This window comes from Felis catus, chromosome A1, assembly GCF_018350175.1.
Source record: "Felis catus isolate Fca126 chromosome A1, F.catus_Fca126_mat1.0, whole genome shotgun sequence".
In the NCBI taxonomy this organism is placed as follows: domain Eukaryota; kingdom Metazoa; phylum Chordata; class Mammalia; order Carnivora; family Felidae; genus Felis; species Felis catus.
Window position 1 is genome coordinate 116,361,128 of NC_058368.1, and position 13,537 is coordinate 116,374,664.

The 13,537-nt window shown below is 37.4% G+C and overlaps 1 protein-coding gene across 5 annotated transcripts in view; it reads left to right on the forward strand.

Annotated features, from left to right (window-relative positions):
* LOC101093912 (ankyrin repeat and KH domain-containing protein 1) overlaps nt 1-13,537 on the forward strand; it is a 132,685-nt gene that overhangs the window by 44,884 nt on the left and 74,264 nt on the right. The window lies entirely within an intron of this gene.

Consider the following 13,537-nt stretch of genomic DNA (forward strand, 5'->3'; position numbering starts at 1 on the left):
CCTACTTAAGATTCTCTCTCCCTCTCTCTGCCCCTCTCCTGCTCTTTCTCTCTCTCTACAATAAAAAATGAAAGAGTAATCATAAACGTAATTATAGTAAAACCTTGGTTTGTGAGTATAATTCATTCCAGAATCATGCTTATAATCCACAGCACTTGTATATTGAAGCAAATTTCCCTGTAAGAAATAAGGGAAACTCAGATGATTCGTTCCACAACCAAAAAATATTCACATAAAAATAATTGCAATACAGTAATATAATAAAAAATACTAAATAAAATACAAAATATAAAGAAAGATAAACAAATTAACCTGCACTTCCCTTTGAAAACATTCGTGGCTGGTGTGAGGGAGATGAGAGAGGAGGGTTATTGTGTAGGACGACTTTCACTATCACTAATGGAATCACTGCTGTCTATTTGCTCAGTGGAATCTTTTTCTTTTCATGCAACTTTAACAAGTAACCTACTCAATGACACTTGGTTTTGCCTCATTTTGAGGATTTCCTGGAAATGTGACTTTGCATTGTCATTAAACACATTCATCGCTCACACTGCTACAGCCTTGTATGGGTGGTACTTTTCTACAAAATTTTGCAGTTTCCCACATTTTATACAGCTCCTTAATCTCATTTCAAGTGAGGGATTCCTCTGCTTTTTCTCCTCCTCTGCAGACGAGATGCAAATGTAGACTTATAAAATCTTGCATTCTCGGCCACTCACATACCTCATTTGTACTTCTTGATGATTTCCTTCTTAACTTCCACTGTAATCACCTCTTTATTCTTAACACCTTTCTTTTCAACCTGTTTCTGCATGGGGTCCATTTTATATGCTCCCATGGCTGTTGACTATAGTACAGTATTAATAAACTCTTGTCGTATGCTGTATTTAATGTAACTGGCAATAAGACAGCACAGGAAAGGGTCTATATCTATCTGCAGGCAGCCTGACCTGGAATGAAGCAAAGCATTCCTAAACTTCCACTTGAATGGAAAAGCAAAGGACTGTCCATAGGTGCTTTGAAGTGACAAAAAATACACTTGGGCCAGTTGTGGGCACTTTCTTGTGTTCTGAAAAATCACTGTTTTCTGCCAAATACCGTGGCTTGAGCCCAAGCATCTGAGCATGAGAGATGATCACCCACAATCCAGCAGCAAGCGAGAAAGGGAGAGGGAGAACCATTGACTCAGTTTGATCATGTGATGTTCAGCATTACGTACCACTCGTATTGCAAGACATCGCTCGTTTATCAAGTTAAAATTGATTAGAAATGTTTGCTTCTCTTGTGGAACCAACTCGCAGAACAAGTTACTCAAAATCCAAGGTTTTACTGTAATTAATTAATTTAAAAAAGAGGAATCTTACAGGATTTGTCTTTTTTTTGACTGCCTTATTTCACTTGGCATATTTTTCTCAAGATTTATCCAAATCGTAGCATGTGTCAGAATTTCCTTACTTTTTTAAGGTTGCATAATGTTTCATTTTATGTATGTAACATATTTTGCTTATTCATTCATCCTATGGTGGACACTTGGGTTGCTTCCGTGCTTTAGTTACTGTGTATAATACTGCTTTGAACATACCTGTACAAGTATCTGATCAAGTCCCTGCTTTCAGTTCTTTTGGGTATATACATAGGAGTGGTATTGCGTGATCATATGGTATTTCTAATTTTTTGAGGAATTACCACTTACTGTTTTTCCACAGAGGTTTTACCAGTTTTATATTTCTACAGTGTACGGAGGTTCCAATTTCTCCATATTCTCACTAACACTTGTTATTTTCTGGGGTTTTTTTTGATAGCAGCCATCCTAATGGTTGTGAGGTGGTATCCCATTGTGGTTTTGATGTGCATTTCCCTAATGATTGTGATGTAGATCATCTTTTCATGTGCTTATTGGCCATTTGAGTATCTTCTTTGTCGAAATGTCTATTCAGATCCTTTTACTGTTCTTGAATTAGGTTGGTTGTTTTTTGTTTTTGAGTTTTAGAATTTCCTTACATATTTTGGATATTAATCTCTTAAACCCATTATAAATATACCCAAGTATTTTCTCCTATTCTGTTGGTTGCCTTTTTACTCTGTTGAATAGTGCCCTTTTATATAAAAGTTTTTATTATTTATTTATTTTAAAGTTTATTTATTTATTTTGAGAGAGAGACAGCGGGGAAGGGGCAGAGAGGGGGAGAGAGAACCCCAATCACACTCTGCTGACAGTGCAGAGCCCGACGCAGGGCTCAATCCTAGGAACTGTGTGATCCTGACCTGAGCTGAAATGAAGAGTCAGACACTTAAATGACTGAGCCACCCAGGCGCCCATGTATGTAAAATTTTTTAGTTTAATGAAATCCAATTTGTTTATTTTTTCTTTTGCTGCCTATGCCTTTGGTATTATATCCAAAAAATCATTGCCAAATCCTATGTCATGAAGTTTTGTCCTATGTTTTCTTCTAAGAGTTTTATAGTTGTAGGTTTTTGATCCCTTTTGAGTTAATTTTTGCATATGTTGTCAGGTAATGGTCCAGCTTCATTGTTTTGCATGTGGTTGTATAGATTTCCCAGCATCATTTGTTTAAAAAAAACCTGACCTTTCCTAATTGAATGGTCTTAACATCCTTGTCAAAAATCATTTGGCCATATATGCAAGGGTTTATTTCTGGAATCTTTCCTTTCTTCCTTTTGTCTAGGTGTCTGTCTTTATTCCCATACCAAATGTTGTATTTATTATAGGTTTGTACATGTTTTGAAATCAGGAAGTGTGAATCCTCCTGCTTTATTCTTCTTTTTCAAGATTGTTTTCAGGGTTCCTTTAGATTGTATTTTTTTTTTTTTTTAATGTTTATTAAAGAGAGAGACTGAGTACAAGCAGGGGAGGGGCAGAGAGAGAGGGAGATACAAAATCTGAAGCAGGCTCCAGGCTCTGAGCTGTTAGCACAGAGCCAAACACAGGGCTCAAACTCACAATCCGTGAGATCATTACCTGCACTGAAGTCAGACATTCAACCTACTGAGCCACCCAGGTGCCCCCTTTGACTTTTCTCTCTTTTTCTATTCTCTGTCTCATTTATTCTGCTCTAACCTTTATTATTTCCTTCCTTCTGCCAGTTTTGAGTTTAGTCTTTTTTCAATTACTTTAATTCATTTCTAGTTTGTGTAATTTTTTAAAAAATTTTTTAAGTTTTTATTTTTATTTTAATTCCAGTATATTTAACATACAGCGTTAGATTAGTTTGGGTGTACAATAAAGTAATTCAGCAGTTGTGTACTAGTGCGTATCATGGTGAGTGTACTCTTTAATCCCCATCACCTATTCACCCATGCTCTCCCCACTCCTCTTCCCCTCTGGTAACCATCAGTTTGTTCTTTGCAGTTAAGAGTCTATTTCTTGGTTTGTCTCTCTCTTTTTTTCCCCTTTGTTCATTTGTTTTGTTTCTTAAATTCCTCACATGAGTGGATTCTCTAGCTCCATCTATGTTGTTGCAAATGTCAAGATTTCATTCTTTTTTATGGTTGAATAATATTCCATCGTATATATGTACCATTTATTTGTCCATTCATCTATTGATGGACACTTAGACCACTTCAATAATTTGGTTAGTGTAAATAATGCTGTAATAAAAACAGGAGTGCATATATCCTTTTGAATTAATGTTTTTGTATGCTTTGGATAAATATCCAGTAGTACAAATCATGGGGTAGTTCTATTTTTAACTTTTTGAGGAACCTACATACTCATTGCCACAGTGGCTACACCAGTTTGCTTTCCCACCAAATAGTGCATGAGGGGTCCTTTTTCTCTACATCCTTGCCAACACTTGCTGTTTATTGTGTTGTTGATGTTAGCCATTCTGATGGGTGTGAGGTGGTATCTCTTTGTAGCTTTGATTTGCATTTCAGTAATGTTGAGCACCTTTTCATGAGTCTGTTGGCAATCAGTATATCTTTGGAAAAATATCTATTTGTCTTCTGCCCATTTTTAGTTTGGTTATTTGTTTTTTTGGGTGTTCAATTGTAAATGTTCTTTATATATTTTGATACTAACACTTTATTGCATATGAAATTTGCAAATATTCTCTCCCATTCAGTAGGTTGTCTTTTAGTTGTCTTGATTGTTTCCTTTGTTGTACAGATGATTTTATTTTGAGATAGTCCCAATTAGTTTATTTTTGCTTTCATTTCCGTTGGCTCAAGAGACATATCTAGAAAAATGTTGCTATAGCCAATGTCACAGAAACTACTGCCTGTTCTCTCTTCTAGAATTTTTATGATTTCATGTCTCACATTTAGGTCTTTTGTCTTTTATTCACTTTAAATTTATTTTTATGTATTGTGTGAGAAAGTAGTCCCATTTCTTTCTTTTGCATGTAACTGTCCAGTTTTCCTAACATGATTAAAAAAAAATTTTTTTAATGTTTATTTATTTTTGAAGGAGAGAGAGACAGAGTGGGGGGCAGGGTGCAGAGGGAGAGGGAGACACAGAATCTGAAGCAGGCTCCAGGCTCTGAGCTGTCAGCACAGAGCCTGATGGGGGATTCAAACCCACAAAACGCGAGATCATGACCTGAGCCGAAGTCAGACACTCAACCAGCCGAGCCACTCAGGTGCCCCTTCCCTAACACCATTTGTTAAGAACCTGTCTTTTTCTTCAACATAGTATTGGAAATCTTAGCCTCTGCAATCAGACAACACAAAGAAACAAAAAGGCATCCAAATCGGCCAGGAGGAGGTCAAACTTTCACTCTTCACAGATGACATGATACTCTACATGGAAAACCCAAAAGATTCCACCAGAAAACTGCTAGAATTGATTCATGAATTCAGCAAAGTTGCAGGATATAAAATCAACCCACAGAAATCGGTTGTATTCTTATACACCAACAATGAAGCGACAGAAGGAGAAATCAAGGAATCAATCCCATTTACAGTTGCACAAAAAACCATAAAATACCTAGGAATAAATCTAACCAAAGAGGTGAAAAATCTATATGCTGAAAACTGTAGAAAGCTTATGAAAGAAATTCAAGAAGACACAAAAAAAAATGGAAAAAGATTCCATGTTCCTGGATAGGAAGAACAAATATTGTTAAAATGTCGATACTACCCAAAGCAATCTACATATTCAGTGCAATTCTATCAAAACAGCACCAGCATTCTTCACAGAGCTAGAACAAATAATCCTAAAATTTGTATGGAACCAGAAAAGACCCCGAATAGCCAAAGCAATCTTGAAAAAGAAAACCAAACCAGGAGGCATCACAATTCCAGACTTCAAGCTATACTACAAAGCAGTAATCATCAAGACAGTATGGTACTGGCACAAGAACAGACACTCAGATCAGTGGAACAGAATGGAGAACCCAGAAATGGACCCACAAACATATGACCAACTAATCTTTGACAAAGCAGGAAAGAATATCCAATGGAATAAAAACAGTCTCTTCAGTAAGTGGTGCTGAGAAAACTGGATAGTGATATGCAGAATAATGAAGCTGGACCACTTTCTTACACCATACACAAAAATAAACTCAAAATGGATGAAAGACCTCACTGTAAGACCATCAAAATCCTCGAGGAGAAAGTAGGCAAAAACCTCTTTGATCTTGGCCACAGCAACTTCTTACTCACCACGTCTCTGGAGGCAAGGGAAACAAAAGCAAAAATGAACTACTGAGACCTCATCAAAATAAAAAGCTTCTGTACAGCAAAGGAAACAATCAGCAAAACTAAAAGGCAATGGGGCGCCTGGGTGGCTCAGTCGGTTAAGCATCCGACTTCGGCTCAGGTCATGATCTTGCGGTCCGTGAGTTCTAGCCCTGCGTGGGGCTCTGTGCTGACAGCTCAGAGCCTAGAGCCTGCTTCAGATTCTGTGTCTCCCTCTCCCTGACCCTCCCCTGTTCATGCTCTGTCTCTCCCTGTCTCAAAAATAAACGTTAAAAAAAAAAAAAAAAAAACTAAAAGGCAACCAACAGAATGGGAGAAGATATTTGCAAATGACATCAGATAGAGTTGGTATCCAAAATCTATAAAAAACATATCAAACTCAACACCCAAAAAACAAATAATCCACTGAAGAAATGGTCAAAAGACATTAATAGACCCTTCTCCAAAGAAGGCATTCAGATGGCCAACCGACACATGAAAAAATGCTCAACGTCACTCACCATCAGAGAAATACAAATCAAAACCACAATGAGATACCACCTTACACCTGTCATAATGACTAACATTAACAACTCAGGCAACAACAGATGTTGGCGAGGATGCAGAGAAAGAGGATCTCTTTTGCATTGTTGGTGGGAATGCAAGCTGGTGCAGCCACTCTGGAAAACAGTATGGAGGTTCCTCAAAAAACTAAAATAAAACTATCCCATGACCCAGCAATTGCACTACTAGGCATTTATCCAAGGGATACAGGTGTGCTGTTTCGAAGGGACACATGCACCCCCGTGTTTATAGCAGCACTATCAACTATAGCCAAAGTATGGAAAGAGCCCAGATGTCCATCGATGGACTAATGGATAAAGAAGATGTGGTATATCTATATAATAGAGTATTACTCGGCAATCAAAAAGAATGAAATCTTGCCCTTTGTAACTACGTGGATGGAACTGGAGGGTTTATACTAAGTGAAATTAGTCAGAGAAAGACAAAAATCATATGACTTCACTCATATGAGGACTTTAAGAGACAAAACAGATGAACGTAAGGGAAAGGAAGCAAAAACAATATAAAAACAGGGAGGGGGACGAAACAGAAGAGACTCATAAATAATGGAGAACAAACTGAGGGTTACTGGAGGGGTTGTGGGAGGGGTGATGGGCTAAATGGGTAAGGGGCATTGAGGAATCTACTCCTGAAATCATTGTTTCACTATATGCTAACTAATTTGGATGTGAATTTTAGAAAATGAAAAATAAATTAAATTAAAAAAAATTTTTTTTAAACTGTCTTTTTCCCCTGGCATATTCTTGCCTCTTTTGCAGAAGATCAATTGATTGTATAATTGCGGGTTTGCCATTGATCTTTGTGTCTATTTTTGTTCCCATACCATACTGTTTTCATTAATACAGCTTTGTAGTATAACTTGAAATCTGGAGTTGTGATACCTCCAGCTTTGTATTTCTTTTTCAAGATTGTTTGGCTATTTGGGGTCCTTTGTAGTTCCATACAAATTTTAGGATTATTTATTCTAGTTCTGTGAAAAAAAAGCCATTGGTATTTTGATAGGGATTGCATTAAATCTGTAGATTGCTCTGGGTCATATGGGCTTTTTAACAATAATTGTTCTTCAAGTCCATGAGCCTGGAACGTCTTTCCATTTATTTGTGTTGTCTTAAATTTCTGTCATCAGTTAGTGTTTAGGTTTGCTTTCTTAATTTTTCTTTCTGTTGCTTCATTATTAGTGTATAAAAATGCAATGGATTTCTGTACATTGATTTTGTATCCTGTGACCTTACTGAATTCATTTATCAGTTCCAGTAGTTTTTTGGTGGAGTCTTTAGGGTTTTCTATATGTAGTATCATAACATCTGCAAACAGTGAAAGTTTTACTTCTTCTTTACCAATTTGGATACAAAATTGTATTTCCTTATTGTTGTCTGATTGCTGTGGGTAGGACCTTTAATACTATGTTGAATAAAATTGGTGAGAGTGGACATCCTTGTCTTATTCCTGATCTTAGGGGGAAAGCTTTCAGTTTTTCATCATTGAGTATAATTCCAATCTATTCTCTAGAATTTCCTTCCTTCTGCTTGCTTAGATACATTTTGCTCTTCTTTTTTAGGCATTTGAATTTTTTTTAAATGTTCATTTATTTTTGAGAGAGAGAGAGACAGTGTGAGCCAGGGAGGGGCAGAGAGAGAGAGGGAGACACAGAATCTGAAGCAGGCTCCAGGCTCTGAGCTGTCAGCACAGAGCCCAACACGGGGCTCAAACCTAGAAACTGTGAGATCATGACCTGAGCTGAAGTCAGATGCTTAACCGACTGAGCCACCCAGGCACCCTGTAGGCTTTTAAAATGTGTGTTTAAACATGCAGAAGAATGAAACTAGACCACTTTCTTACACCATTCACAAAAATAAACTCAAAATGGATAAAGGACCTGAATGTGAGACAGGAAACCATCAAAACACTAGAGGAGAAAGCAGGAAAAGACCTCTCTGACCTCAGCCACAGCAATTTCTTACTTGACACATCCCCAAAAGCAAGGGAGTTAAAAGCAAAAATGAACTATTGGGACCTCATGAAGATAAAAAGCTTCTGCACAGCAAAGGAAACAATCAACAAAATTAAAAGGCAACCAACGGAATGGGAAAAGATATTTGCCAATGACATATCGGACAAAGGGCTAGTATCCAAAATCTATAAAGAGCTCACCAAACTCCACACCCAAAAAAACAAATAATCCAGTGAAGAAATTGGCAGAAAACATGAACAGACACTTCTCTAAAGAAGACATCCGGATGGCCAACAGGCACATGAAAAGATGCTCAACGTGGCTCCTCATCAGGGAAATACAAATCAAAACCACACTCAGATATCACCTCACGCCAGTCAGAGTGGCCAAAATGAACAAATCAGGAGACTATAGATGCTGGAGAGGATGTGGAGAAATGGGAACCCTCTTGCACTGTCAGTGGGAATGCAAACTGGTGCAGCCACTCTGGAAAACAGTGTGGAGGTTCCTCAAAAAATTAAAAATAGACCTACCCTATGACCCAGCAGTAGCACTGCTAGACATTTACCCAAGGGATACAGGAGTACTGATGCATAGGGGCACTTGTACCCCAATGTTTATAGCAGCACTGTCAACAATAGCCAAATTGTGGGAAAAGCCTAAATGTCCATCAACTGACGAATGGGTAAAGAAATTGTGGTTTATATACACAATGGAGTACTACGTGGCAATGAGAAAGAATGAAATCTGGCCCTTTGTAGCAACGTGGATGGAACTGGAGAGTGTAATGCTAAGTGAAATAAGCCATACAGAGAAAGATACCATGTTTTCACTCTTATGTGGATCCTGAGAAACTTAACAGAAACCCATGGGGAAGGGGAAGGGGAAAAAAAAAAATGAGGTTAGAGTGGGAGAGAGCCAAAGCATAAGAGACTCTTAAAAACTGAGAACAAACTGAAGGTTGATGGGAAGGTGGGAGGGAGGGATGGGTAGGTGGTGGGCATTGAAGAGGGCACCTTTTGGGATGAGCACTGAGTGTTGTATGGAAACCAATTTGACAATAAATTTCATATATTAAAAAAAATAAATAAATATAAAAATAAACAAATAAAATGTGAGCTTAGGTTATGATGTTTTTTTTTTTCTGCTCTTCTAATTTTATGCACTTTGAGGTATAAGTTTCCCTCTCAGCACTACTTTAGCTGTGTCTTATAAATTTTAATATGTTGTAGTTTGTTTTCATTCAGTTCCATGTATTTTTTTTTATTCCACTTGAGACTTACTCTGTGACTCATAGTTTATTTTGATGTGTATTTAGTTTCCAAACATCTGAAGATTTTCCTGTTATCTTTCTGTTACTGATTTCTAGTTTCGTTCCATTGTGATCAGAAAGTACATTCTATATTATTTTAGTTTTTAAAAATGTTTGAAGTTTGCTTCATAGCGAAGATGTGGACTTATATTCCCTGTGCATTTGAGGACAATGTATATTTTGCTGGTTAGGGGTGGAGTGTTGTATAAATATCAATTAGATCCTATTGATTGATGGTAGAATTCTACATTTTTTTTTTTTATTTTGTGTCTAGTTTTTCAAACAATTGTTGAGAGAGGTGTGTTATAATCTTCATCTGTACTTGTACTTATGGATTTGTGTGTTTCTTTTCGTTGGTTCTTTTTTTTTTTTTCACATGCTGGAGCTCTGTTGTTTGGTACATACACATTTTCAGGATTGCTATTTGTCTTTTTCACGATTGCACTTTGATCATTATGTGAAGTTTTTCTCTGGTAATCTTCTTTGTTCTGAGGTCTAATTTGTTAATATGGCTCCTGATATTATTATAGCTACTCTTGTTTTCCATTGATAAATGTTTTTGCCCTTTCCTTTCAATCTTTGATATGTTTGATATGCCTATATTGTTATGCTGAAGTGATTTTTTTTGCAGACAGTGTATTTTTAGGTCATGTTTTGTAATCCACTCTGTCAGTCTTAGTATTTTAACTGGTTTGTTTAGACCATTTACATTTAATGAGGGGCACCTGGGTGGCTCAGTTGGTTAAGTGTCAGACTCATGATCTCAGCTCAGGTCTTGATCTCAAGGTCATGAGTGCAAGCCGTTGAGCTCTGTGCTGGATATGAAGCTTACTTAAAAATATAATAATTATTATTGATGTGGTGTTCTTATATTCTGATTCTTTGTTGAAATTTATTATTTTTTTAAAGTTTATTTTGAGAGAGACAGCACAAGTGGGGAAGGGGCAGAGAGAGATCAAGAGAGAGAGAATCCCAAGCAGGCTTCTGCTGCCAACACAGATCCTGACGTGGGGCTCAAACTCACAAAAGCGTGAGATCATGACCTGAGCTGAAACCAAGAGCCGGACACTTAACCGACTGAGTCATCCAGGCACCCCTGCAATTTATTTTTTATTCGTTTTCTCCCCTTTATTTTCTTTAATTTATCATTAATTGCCCCTTTTTAAAAATCATCTATATTTGATTTGCTTCTAGGTCTATTTTTATTGTTTATTTTATATCTTGACAATTATATTTTCTTGCCTTTTAATATGTCTAGTATTTTTAGCTTAAGTCACATGCTGTGGATTATTCCTTTTCATGGATCGTGATTATCCTGTCTTGTAACAAAAAAACAATATTTTTGAGTTAATTTATGTTGAGAGACTGCACGTGTGCACATGCAAGCTGGGGAGGGGCAGAAAGAGAGAGAGAGAAAATCTCAAACAGGTTCTGCACTTAGCATGGAGACTGATGTGGGTCTCAATCTCACAAACCCATGAGATCACGACCTGAGCCGAAACCATGAGTTCGATGCTCAACCGACTGAGACACCCAAGTACCCCTATCCTGTCATTCTTTTTAAACTGTTAAATTTTGTTCTAGCAGGCAGTTAAATTACCAATGGATCACTCTAATCATATTGAGGATTAAATTCATCTTTACTCTTTTTTTTTTTTTACGTTTATCTTTGAGAGAGGGGGAGGGGGGACATATGCAAGCAGGGGAGGGGCAGAGAGAGGGGGACAGAGGACCCAAAGCAAGTTCTGTGCTGACATCAGAGAGCCCAATGTGGGGCTTTGAACTAGTGAACTGCGAGATCATGACCTGGCTGAAGTCGGACACTTAACCAACTGAGCCACCCAGGTGCCCCTAATTCATCTTTTCTCTTAAATTTCTGGTTCCTTCCTCCTTGATCTTTGGGTATTCCTTAGTATGGATCTGTACCATCTCAAATGACATCCTGTATATTCACCATGATCTTTCTATTCTGCCTGAGTCTGAACTCCCAAAGCCCCAACCTTTCAGTACCCAATCTCTACTAGGCATCCTGGAGTATCATCCTCAGTGTGTTCAACTCAGGAGTTGCCCACGTTTCTGAAGAAGATAATTTTGTATAGATTTTTGAGACTTCTTCTCTGTATTGTTTTTCCTCAGGTATCCTGCCCATCTCTCCAGGTCCTGTTTTGGCTGCCTTGTATTCTCATCTTTGTTTTCTTTGCTGAAAGAGATCTTCACTCTTTGTTTAGCTTTCAGTTTCCTTAGACCATGGTTTGGGAGATGCCTAAAGAGAGAAAGCTGTAGTGAATGTAGGGTTCAACTTATGCGCTGCCTTTTATTAGTGCCTAGCCTTAGGCTGGGTGTGGTTCATTCCTCCAGTTGCTTTATCTCTTTTGCCCAATTTTTACAGTTGTTTATTATAAGAGAATGAGTGCATTACCAGCTACAGATCTATGGTTAAGACTATAAGTCTTATATGTTTTGTTAATTTTTTTAAACATTTATTCATTTTTGAAAGAGCACAAACGGGGGAGGGCTAGAGAGAGGGAGACACAGAATCCAAAGCAGGCTCCAGGCTCCAAGCTGTCAGCACAGAGCCTGACGCGGGGCTCGAACTCACGGACTGCAAGATCATGACCTGAGCTGAAGTTGGCCATTCAACTGACTGAGCCACCCAGGCGCCCCTAAAGTCTTATAATTTTAAAAAATTCTAATAATGATATTAGACCTTTGAGATTGGATTATTCTGTTTTTACTTCTTATATTTTCCTTTGGCAAAATAAATATTGTTTATTAAAGCAAAAAGTGCTTAGTGTAATTTTTCTCTTAATATATGTACTCAAGATATGGCAGCAGAGTAGCAGAGTCAATGAAGAAATTGAAGTAAATTCACACAAAACTATTGGGAGCTAGAGGAGCTATGCACAACAGTAGTTCCCTGATCTGTGAATACTCATAAATTCTTTTTCCTTTTAAATTAGAAATGTATTTCAAATGCCAAATAACTTAATGCAGTAATTTGGTTAAAATACATTTTATTTTAGGGGCACCTGGTTGGCCTAGTCAGTCAAGTGTCTGACTCTTGATCTCAGCTCAGATTATGATATCAAAGTAGTGAATTTGATCCCAGCATTGGTTGGGCTCTGTGCAGGACATGGAGCCTACCTTAAATATATATATATATATAGTGGGTGGTGGGCACTGAGGAGGGCACCTGTTGCGATGAGCACTGGGTGTTGTATGGAAACCAATTTGACAATAAATTTCATATTAAAAAAAATATGTGTGTGTGTGTGTGTGTGTGTGCACGCGCGTGCATGATTTTACATATATTTGAAGGGTTAGTGTTTAATAGTAAAGATAGAATTTTAGTTTTATTTTTGTTTTAGTAGAACTGAAATTTTAATGCCAAGTTATTTGTTTTTGACATCATGTCAACAGTGATTAAAGCTGGGCTAGTCATTTAGTTAAATATAATGAAATTTTTGTTGGATACTGAAATCTAACATTTAATAAGGTTTCTTTATTTTTTATTATTTAAAAAACATTTTTTAATGTTTATTTATTTTTGAGATAATGAGAGAGCCAGAGTGCAAGCAGTGGAGGGGCAGACAGAGGGAGACACAGAATCCGAAGTAGGCTCCAGGCTCTGAGCGGTCAGCCCAGAGCCTGACATGGGGCTCGAACTCCCGAACCGTGTGATCATGACCTGAGCCAAAGTCGGATGCTTAACCGACTGAGCCACTCAGGCACACCTAATTAAGGTTTCTTTAATTAATTCTTTAATAAAAGAATTGCCTAACCTTATAAAACCTTGTTTTTATACCCAGTCTTTGCCTTTCATTAGCAATATTTTCGTCATTTTTGAAATACAGAACAACACAGCATTTGACTTTATATGGCACAATAAGAATTAAGGCCTACATAAAATTTTGAAGTAAAGAATTTGAAACTAAAGAAGGATATTTATGGTGATAGAAGGGTAGAATGAATACCCTCCATGAGAGTGACTTATTAATTGCGTTACTGTCTGTGCAGATGGACCCATGGTAATATTACTTACAAGT